The 11199-nt window shown below is 38.6% G+C and overlaps 1 long non-coding RNA gene across 1 annotated transcript; it reads right to left on the bottom strand.

Annotated features, from left to right (window-relative positions):
* Positions 1–616: 616 nt before the first annotated feature.
* Positions 617–10203, bottom strand: LOC137860418 (uncharacterized). Its single transcript, XR_011098899.1, has 3 exons — positions 10015–10203; positions 2205–2287; positions 617–1023 (listed from the first exon to the last, which is right to left on the bottom strand). It is a non-coding gene; the product is annotated as an uncharacterized lncRNA (long non-coding RNA).
* Positions 10204–11199: the final 996 nt, after the last annotated feature.

Genomic DNA, 11199 nt, shown 5'->3' with positions numbered 1-11199 from the left:
TCTCAGATGTGATCCTTAAGATAGATTTGATTGTAATATTTATTTCTGTCAAGTTTAAAAAATAAACGGTTGTGTGCTAAGCACAGAGGTTTTATATTCTACCTCTGGGTTCATAAAAAAAAAAAAAAGTCAATTAAATAAATAAATAATGGTGTGTGACTAAAACATGTTGCTGCACTGCAATCTTTTCACTGAAACCAGACTTATTGAGCTTAACTATCTATATGCTAATTAAAGCATCCCTCATCCTGTCCATCTTATTCAGAATTACACTGCGAACTTAAAATGGGTTTCACAAGGCTAAGGCAGTGATATGCCTTAATATCATTTTATTATTTCTCAGGTATGAAGAAGATATTTCTTTGGCTGCTGCTGAGCAGCTCTAGGGACAAAGAATGCATTAAGAGTGGGAACATATCCTTGTAGCATCACTGCATCACTGTTTTTGCTCTGAAGTCTAACTGTAAAGCTTTTGACTATCACTCATGCAATGGAAAGATGTCCATAAATTTGTCTAGAAGCTGCCTTTATGCATTGTATCTATCTGCAGTGTATTTTGAGAGATATGCAAGCAGCTAAGTGAATTACTGAAAGATCATACAAAGTGACATAAAAGAATGGTCAATTAAGTTTATTCATTACATGATCACTTGGAGCACAAATAGCAAACATGGTAATTTTTTATATCAATAGGAGCTTTCAGAAGGAGGTGGTGGTGACTCAAGCAGATCTACATGAATGACCCCTTCTGGCTATGGAAAGGTGGCTGTCAGTGGAGCCTGAGTAACAATACTCAAAGAGAGGAAGGAGAAACTCAGATGGAACAAAAAGGGCTTTGACATTTTCCTTTCAACTTCATCGTATTTTCACATTTGGCTGGTCTGCATTGTGGTAGCACCTCTACTCTGCACAGGATCTGAGCTGCTGGAGGAGGCAGAGGCCAGATTACATTGTTCCCAGTTCGGACTTTCTGGCATCTGTGGAGACCTTGCTTCATTTTCCACCACCTTGCTTCTCTTGTATCTGCAATAAGGAAGCAAGATTCAGTTTCTGTATGATCAGCTGAGAATATTGTTATATAAACACTAGACACTGACTATTAGAAATTTCATAAAGAATCACATTAAAAAAAAAAAAAGTCTCATCAACTCCACTTCAGCTCCAAGTAAAGAATTGGAATATGACAACATCCTATTATTTTCCACAATAATTTTGAAATTTGTTTTAATTAAAGCGTATGTTCTAGCTAGATTATCAAACAAGCACCTGGCAGTTACAGGGATAAGTAATTTCTGTCCATCTATATATATGAGATAAAAGTCCTGTGTTGATATTTATACAGTGTTGTATATAAGACACAATTTGGGTTCAGACAGTTGCTACTGGGATTTAATTGTTTTCTCTGCCAGGCCACTAGTTAAATCCAGATCAGTTCCCAGGGGACTCTAAGCAAGCTGTATAAAAGGAGTGATATTCAGAGACCAAAGCCTGATGCTTATAGAGTGATCCAAGACTGGATGGGTCTACAGAAATATTTCCCTTGAGACTCTGCAAACCTGAACACATTTTTTTGGGGCCTGACATTAGTAAATACCAGAGTTTCTGAGATCCCTCTGTTTTTTCACTCTTTATGCTATTTTAATAACATTTCACCTATGAGTTTGTAAAGAGACATGTAAATGGTAGACCTGGACCTTCTGCATATTCTGCAAAATCCATTATAAGCGGTACTACAGTACAAGTGTCCAAACAACACAGCTCAACATCTTCAAAATTAGATGCCTCAGTTCTGTTGCATGAAGAGCAACCTCAGGCCCTACTGCAGTATTTTTCCATAGGTATCCATCATGTTCCATAGCTGGTCTTTGTAGAGGAATGCTTACCAACTTCATGTGCACAAAACCATGCTCCAGTCATGCAGTTTGTTTGCTGGCACAAGTCATGCATTAAATTCACCCACCCCAGCAGTGAGCTACATGCAGCCAGGTGAAATCCATTTCCCCAAGAGCCCTCCAAGTGCTCTACACACACCTCTGATACACAGACATAATCTACACTCAGCCTTGCTCTGTCAGACTCAACACTACTATGAATTGCAGAGATTTGCAGGAAAGAGAGGTCATCTTAAGCTGTACAGGCTTAATGCCAAACTAATCGTCTACAAAGAACTGTATTATAATTCCTGTGCAAGACAAAAGCCATACCTTTGTAACAGAGCCAGAAACAGACTGGTTCTCCCACGCTCTAGCTGAGCACTTCACCTATCTAGTCGTTTTCCCATCACATCCTGGAAATAAAACGGACATTGGTATTTGACTCCAGATAAACACATATTATTATTATTCCCATAAAAGTAAATGAGGCAAAGGAATAACCACAGTTCTGTTGCCTATGGCATATGAATCACATTTTAAAATCCTTCCAGCTCATACTAAAGGCTCATCATGACTTAAAATGGTAGAAGATGCAGTCTTTAAAACTTTTAAATATTTGATTTGCATCTTTTTAAGTCCAATGCAAAGTTTGGATTGCAAGGTAGGATGAGGAAGGGGAATATTTTTGTTCTGGTAAACAGAAATCTAGCCTGTTTCTAATGAGTAGCAATCAAGAGGCACTGCAGGGACACAGAACATAAAATAAAACAGCGAGAGAATCCAATATGCTGCTATTCCTGGCAGTTCTAAAAATTAATTCAGAACTGCATCCATTACAAGAGTAATGGAAAAGTAGAGTCCCATGCCTGAAAATATTAGAACCATGGCTGATAGCTTCATTTCCTTCCCCATCCCAGTTAAATACAGCAGCTTATAGCTAAATTACACAATGTGGCCACAGTTTGTAAACAGAACAATCAACATTATAAATGTATCTACCTAATAAACAGATATACTGTTAAAATTATGCCCTTACAATAGCTGTTCACTTCCAAATAGGTATATCTCTCGTTTGATTATTAATTTCTCCATTCCCAGTGCAAAATGGTATAACAGAAAGAAGCCTTCTGCTGTAATGTCTTTTGCAAATCACACCCAAAATCTTAATAAAGTAGCTCCCAATGTGTTTCAAATCTAATCCTCTCAGACAATAGTATTTTGTCAGCCTGACCTGGATGCTTAAAATGCATTAATGTTTATGCTTTAAACTGGAAAAAATAATAATTGAGTACGATAATCCTAGAGTCAGCCTGTGCCCCATTGCACCTCAGTGGATTTGACTGCCTGATCTTTTCTCATCCTTGTGTAACCCCAGCATCCCTGGCTCATTTAATTCCTTAATCTTTAATTAAAAAACAGCAATGAAAGACAGCAAGACAAAGCAGCTGAAAATTCCTTTATAGCTTGCAGAACAACTAATATCACTTCAAGAAAATACAGCAAACACCACATTCAAATACAAAGGTAGCTTACTGAAATTTAATCTCTTCTGGTTTTTTTTTTGTTTGTTTGTTTGTTTGTTTTCCTGCTGAGGAATACTTTACAGAGCTGGTCTTTTTATTCATATTCTTGCAACAGGGGAAGAAATTTGTGCATCACATTTGCTTTTTTTTTTTTTTTTTTTTTTTTACCTTTTGCCTTCTCCTATCTTTGAATGGTGATGCAGCAGTCCATTTAATTTAGCACAGGAGAATAAGAACAAAATACTGCTAAGGATAAACGTTTATAAAGCATGACGCCCCTGCCTCACTGAAGGCTGCAGGGAGACTGTCATAAAGCAGGAGAGAAAGGGTGCTGCAAGAAGTGGAAATGGAAGAACCATGCCAGGGCAAAGTTTCCAGAGTGACCGATGCTAGGAGAGCACAGCTGGCTATCATAATATAGGTGTATAAAGAGCAATGTGGATCAGCCAATAAACACCACCAGCAAATCTGGTGGTAGAGACTAAGACACCATGACCTGGGCATGTTACAAAGCCCTGTCTGCTACGGCCCCTTGTGCAAGAATCTCCTTTGACAAACCACTCATTAAGCCATTGCTAATGTGAGCTGGCCACAGAGGTTCGATGCCAAGAGGGTGATTTTGCTGAGAAAATTCAATGCTCCAGTCTCTCTGCAGCTTATTGTGAAAGACATGTGAAAGACATGCTTCCTTGTCTGAACAAAGCCGTCAGAGCCTGGAAGGACCAAAGCACAGCACTTGCTCTTTCAATAATCATCAGACCAAAGACGTTCACACACCCCTCATGAAACAGCAGCATACTCAGGTGCCAACCATTCCACCTGACACAAAGATGAACATCGGCACTTACATTGTATGCTCCAGTTCAGCTGTTGTATACCTTTATTTAAAGCTCCAGGAGCCGGAGGAGACACTTTGATCATGCTCTCAAGGGTTTTCATTGTTTCAGCTGAAGCAGTGATCTCTAAAGGTGGGCAAGGAATGTTTTTCTCCATTTCAGGAGCCTTTTGATGATTTTAGAATTTGTCTTTTTATCTAATCAGACAGATATATTTTTATCATCTGTAAGTTCTCTTTCCAACTAACTTTAGGCCAAGTGAAAGGTTTTGTTTTAGTGTGAACCTTTTTTCATATACTTCTCGTACATGAACTAAAATGAGCTTATACTTTAGAACAAAAGCATAAGTGAATCAGGAAGATGTGTATTATTTTTTTCAAATATTTTCAAGTAATTCTGAAATGTAAAAAAATATCATTAAAGATATTCAAAAGCAGATTTTGCCACAGAAAGTCTATTTTGATGAACTGGCATATTTGGATGAGAATATATAATATAAATAGCTCCAAACAATTTCAGGATCTTTTTTTAAACATATATGATATTACTCAGTGTGATCCTGAATTTCAAATAAATAAATAAATAAATAAATTGTATTGTAAGCCTTTTTGGAAGCCATGATCTCCTTACCCACTAGGACCATTAGGACTAATCCTGTCTAATACACTAGAATCATAGAATCATTGAATCATCTGGTCCAACCATCACCCTACCACCAATGTCAACCTTTACACCATGTCCCTAAGCACAACATCCAACCTTTCCTTGAACACCCCCAGATCCACCACCTCCCTGGGCAACCTGTTCTGATGCCTGACTTTTCTTTCTGAGAAGAAATGTCTCCTCATTTCTAACCTAAACCTCTCCTGGCACAACTTGAGGCCATTTCCTCTAATCCTATCACTAGTTATCTGTGAGAAGAGGCTGACCCCCATCTCCCCACACCTTCCTTTCAGGCAGTTGTAGAAAGCAATTACGTCTTCTCTGAGCCTCCTCTTCTCCAGACTAAACAACCCCAGTTCCCTCAGCCACTCCTCACAGGACTTGTGTTCCAGGCCCTTCACCTGCTTCATAGCCCTTCTCTGGACACGTTCCAGGGCTTCGATGTCCTTGTTGTAGAGAGGGGCCCAAAACTGAACACAGTACTCGAGGTGCAGCACCACCAGAGCTGAGTACAGGGGAACAATCACCTCCCTCATCCTGCTGGCTGCACTATTCCTGATACAAGCCAGGATGCTGTTGGCCTTCTTGACCACCTGGGCAGGTGAGCATCAACCAGCACCCCCAGATCCTTTTCCTCTGCACAGCTTTCCAGCCTCTCTACCTCAAGCCTGTAGCACTGCTGCATGGGGTTGTTGTGACCAAAGTGCAGGACCTGGCACTTAGCCATGTTGAACCTCATCCCACTGGCCTCTGCCCATTGACCCATCCTGTCCAGGCCCCTCTGCAGGGCCTTCCTACCCTCCAGCAGATCAACACGTCCCCCCATCTTAGTGTTGTCTGCAAACTTACTGAGGGTGCACTCAATTCCCTCACCCAAGTCATCAATAAAGATATTAAAGAGAATAGGCCCCAACACTGACCGCTAGGGAATACCACTGGTGACCACTGGTGGCCAGCTGGATTTCACTCCATTCACCACTAGTCTCTGGGCCTTGCCATCCAGCCATTTTTTAACCCAGCAAAGAGTGGTTTAGGTAATAAACATCTTTTGCACAATTAGAATTAAGATCACCAAAGCCAGAACTACACATGAAGACACAGTCTTCACTGAAAAGTGAATAATATTTAATGTCAAAATAAGAGCCAAATAGAGGAGAAGACCCCAATGTCTTAAATATTGTCATGCAAGCACAACTATGGATTACATTGGTAGATTCTGACCTTTGACCTTCATTCCATTCAAATGTTAGCCTTTCCCAGAAATTGGTGGCCATGCCTTAGATCTCCTCTTCTGGTGGGATTTTAGCTTTAATGTGCTGACGTTGAAGTAAAGTATATTTCTGCATTGCATTTTTATAGAGTTGACTTCTTTAGTTCAGTAGTTTTACGGCTTTCAATTTGACTTTTTAAATACAAGTTTATAGTGTTTCACCTTTCTCTCAAATGGGTAAGCCTATAAGAACTTTGCTGTTTGATTAAGTTATCATGCATGAAGAACCAGAAAAATTTAAGACAATTGTTCATTTAAATGGCTGTTAATTACATCCTCCTGACATAGTTATTGTACTATAAGCACACTTTGGATAAAACTGCTATACTATCTAATTGAACTCAAAAATATTTCTGACATTTTAATGAACACACCAATTAGTTGTATTTTACAAGACTTTCAAATGAACCACAAAGGATTAGAAAATGACATTCAAGGTCTGCATATAATTAAATTGCATAACACAGAAGGGAGAAAAGTAGTGTAGAGAAAGAAAAAAAAAAAAAGAAAAAAAAGAGGAAGAAGAGGGAAGCATTAGCATTCAGGATATGTTAGAGTAAATAAGGTCTTTGAGAAACAAAAGCAATTCACTCTTACTACCAAAGCTCAGAGAAGTCAATGTAATGACACAATGTTGTTGTCACCAGCCACAGAGTATGAGCCTGGGAACTCCAGGGCAGTTACCCTTTTCCTTCTCTGAGAGCCCATTTTGATTTCAGTTTTATTAAATATCAGATAATTATTTGCATAAGCCAAGTGGAACATCAAAATCCAGTAGAGTTACACTGTAATGAACTAGGCATGAAAAGACAAATAGCTGTCTGGACTTCAAAAATAATCATGAGAGGTGCGAGGGAGTATTTCTACATGAGACACCAACTGGATAGAAACAGAAATTGAAGACAGATAAACCAGTTAAATCAGACATATTTCACAATTTTCCAAACATCTGGATGCATTTGACTAATCCACTAAAGAGAAGGGCTAGATCACACATTTTCCATGGAAATAAAAAATTTGATATCAGGACCTCTCTCTACAGAAGTAAAATCACGTAAAAGGAAGGAGTAGATGCTCTTGAGCAGCTTGTTTTCTAATGATCAATAGCTCTGTAAAATAATAATAGGAATGAGGAAAGTAAATGTACTTAAGTGGATGTACACAATTTAGTATGCAGCAAATTCTGCACATATAAATCTTTCTTTTCTATAGTCAGCAGTTCTTCAAACTCTTTAAGCTTTCTGCTAAGCCTCTAGTCTCCCTAAGTGCTTTCCATGTCACAGACACTAACACGAAATGCATTACTCCAGATACACTCTGAATAAGTGAGACAGGAAAAAAAAAAAAAAAGCATTGCTTTCCTGATCATAGAAGACATTCTTTGAATTTATCACAGACTGACTGGCATTTGCTTCCTTTATATGAGAATAACTAGCATGCTAATATGGAGTTCCATAGAGTTCCTTCACTGTATTAGTCTTGCTTTCACCATGACAGGTAGAGACAAAATAGGGAAGGGAAGGGAAGGGAAGGGAAGGGAAGGGAAGGGAAGGGAAGGGAAGGGAAGGGAAGGGAAGGGAAGGGAAGGGAAGGGAAGGGAAGGGAAGGGAAGGGAAGGGAAGGGAAGGGAAGGGAAGGGAAGGGAAGGGAAGGGAAGGGAAGGGAAGGGAAGGGAAGGGAAGGGAAGGGAAGGGAAGGGAAGGGAAGGGAAGGGAAGGGAAGGGAAGGGAAGGGAAGGGAAGGGAAGGGAAGGGAAGGGAAGGGAAGGGAAGGGAAGGGAAGGGAAGGGAAGGGAAGGGAAGGGAAGGGAAGGGAAGGGAAGGGAAGGGAAGGGAAGGGAAGGGATATCTGTCTAAACAAAATTGTTTTCAGCAGCTTTTGTTTTGCATATTATAGGAAAAGAGATGAATGTTAAGTGATCTTTTAAAACTGTTTATCTACATAAAATTGGGATTAGAAAAATGAAAATTCAAATGGGGAAATATTGCCAATGTCAAAAAAAACTCTTTTCACTTGAAAACAGAACTTCCAACTTTTGCCCAGTGAAAAATACAAGCTTTTGTTCATGAAGATATGATTTGTTTGCTTTAGGCAGTGCCTCTTCACTTCCATCCCTGAAAATACAAAAGAAAGGGGAAAAATAAAAAACACAGCACTGCTATAATTTTATCTAATGGATGGATGGTTAATATTGTCTCTCTTTCAGGTCTCTTTTTCAGGTTTTAGGGCAATATCATAGCCCTTGAAAAATCTTAAAACTCTCACTCTCATCTGTCTGAACAAGAATTTAAAAATTAATAGAAATTTGTCCTTGAGGTAGTAGAGAGAATTTGGTATAAACCAGATAAGGTAAAATAAATCAATAGTTGAGTAATCAGAGAAACACAACTGATTTGATTTATCCAGAAATTAGGCATCTACTATCATCTTTAATTTCCCAAATCCGATACAAAAACAAAATAAAATTCAATAAAGCAAATTCATATCCTAATTCTGATAATTTTACATCATTATAACTATTGAGTTTTGTATCATTGCTCCCAGTCTCCCTCAAAAATTGGAGAACTAGATCCTCTATTTTAATAGTTATCTGCATTTACTTTCCTAAGTTGTTTGGTCATTTCCTGTGTGTGAAGGCAACTGTGTAAATTTAGAACTGAATCCTTACTCAATGTCAATCAAAATAGCACACCACTGGGGGAGAAAAATTAAAAATGTAAGACACCTTACTAAGGAAATCTCTCTCAGTAGGTGCATCGTAATGTCAAAGACTGCCAACAATGTACTTATTAACACCTAAAACAATTCAGAACTTAGTAAATATAACTGGTGCATGGAAAACTGCCTATAACTTTCAAGATTCAGCAAACCAAATATAAGTTTTCACTTTGGAAAAACCTAGCTGCAGCCAGAAACAACAGCATTTCTAAAAACATTTCCTAAACTTTAAAAGTTTCATTCTTTATGTGTGATGAAGAGATCAATATAGATTTTAAAGAATATTTGGAATTCACTGTACAGAACAAAGAAACACTAAAATTAGATAATGTCTTACCTATATCAGCATATGCATATTTAACTTTATTTGGTTGTGCTTTGGCATATTTTGTCATTTTATATGCAATGCAACATCAGTTGCCTAAAACTTAATGTCCCAAATACATTTGTGTTTATTTCTTACGGTTATTTCAACATCTGCAATGGAGTAGCAGAACATTTAGTCTACTAGCAACTTAACTGGACAATATGTATTTACCATATAAAGTCTATAAAATATTTCTTGACCCTTCTTACTCACTGCATAAAAGATGCTTATACCTTCCAAGAAAAGTCTATCTACAATCATATTCTTTTTACTTGGTTACCATGTAACTCTATATTGATTATAGAATTACCATGTAACTCTGTGTAACTCATCACCAGAGATCTACAAATGCAATCTTCTCTCACTCTTTTCTCTTTATGCTGAAGACAGTCTCTGAGAATAATCCCACCCCACCAGGTTGAATACTGCTGTCTTCATTTTCATCCGGAGAAGAAAAGTATGGGAGTGTCTGTACCATGTCATTACTCCAGACCCCTGCCCAGCTTCCACTGCCATTTAGGGTTCCTTTGCAGGCTATATTTCACAGATGCAGAACCTGAGGTCTTGCATGAGCTCCTCTTGCTCTGCACTTCAGGTGTTTAACAGTTCACACTGAGAAGGCTGACTTCACGTCTCACAGTAATGAAATCTGAGACTGACAGATTTTAGTTGGGTTCCATAGGGAAACAAGAGCAATTGCAAATTGCCAGAGGCTGCAAAAGTATCTTGGGAAATTGTCATTAAATGCTCTTTCTATTCTTACCTCCTTCCCCAGACGCCTGTTTTTGGCAGCAGTTGGAGGCAGGACACTGGGTTAATTGAATCACTGATTTGATTGGAGATAGCCGTTCTTATGAGATGGTCATGTTGTGCCTTGTGCCTTCCACTGCACCCGATTAGTGCTTGAACACTTTGCCTGACTTACTCTGGTTTTGATGGAAGGTTCTCAAGGTGAAGTCAGCAACATCCTCCAACATCATCAGACCTTGGACACCTCCATACTCACCACTCACCACTTGTATACCATTTTCTCTCCCTTCTTGGCATTTTCCTAAGCTCCAGTGCTTTTTTTCCCAGCTTGATTCCCCTGTTCTGATGTGGCAGAGCCACAGTGACATCACCCTTCCTGAAATCTGTCTCTCCTTCTCTGATATGCTGTAAAATTTAATTTTGACTATACTGCCAAGCAACATTAAATTGCTGCTTCTAACAAGGCAATAAACCATCAGAAAGCAAGCCTCTTTTCTGATGCTCATAAAGCTATACATTCAGTAGAGAGCAGGAACAGAAGACAACAGCATGAAAAAATCTTGGCTCATTCAGTCCTCCTGAGTCAATCTCACAATTTTGAAGGGCTATGTCCATATAAAGATACCCAACTGTTACAGAGCAAAAAATCCAGAGACACACTGCTGTGAAACCTTGATAAGGAAAATAAAAATTGCCATAAAACTAAGTCACTGAATGCACACACAGCAATGTTGTAGCAACTCTGGCACTAAGGTTCAAAATAGCAAAAGACAATTTATGCACTCAGGCGATCCTCAAGGGACATTGTAAGAGATGGAGTATCATTAATATGATATGATATGGGTAATTTCCTGTTCCACACTCTCATCCTGCAAGATAGTAAGGTCCTCGAGATTTGCTGCCAACTGAAGATTAGATGAGTCTGAGTTTTGGAAGATAGCACTCACATTGGTGAAAAGAAAGGTTTTATTTAAATAAGTGATCAGTGATATCTCTCTTCCTGCTAACCCACAAGAGAAGACAGTTTAGCTTTAACTTCAGGCCAGAACATGATGGATATTAGTACCTGTGCTGAGCCCATGAATAGATGAATAAAAATACATATAAAAGGTCAACAGATGTATACTTGTCAAACACTCAAATTAATAATACAAGAAGAACCAGGAAAAAAAATCCTAAACCATACAGTGTACATTGG

Source organism: Anas acuta, chromosome 8 (genome assembly GCF_963932015.1).
Source record: "Anas acuta chromosome 8, bAnaAcu1.1, whole genome shotgun sequence".
Taxonomy (NCBI): Eukaryota; Metazoa; Chordata; class Aves; order Anseriformes; family Anatidae; genus Anas; species Anas acuta.
The sequence above is the reverse complement of the archived record's forward strand: the minus strand, read 5'-3'. Positions and strand labels throughout refer to the sequence as shown.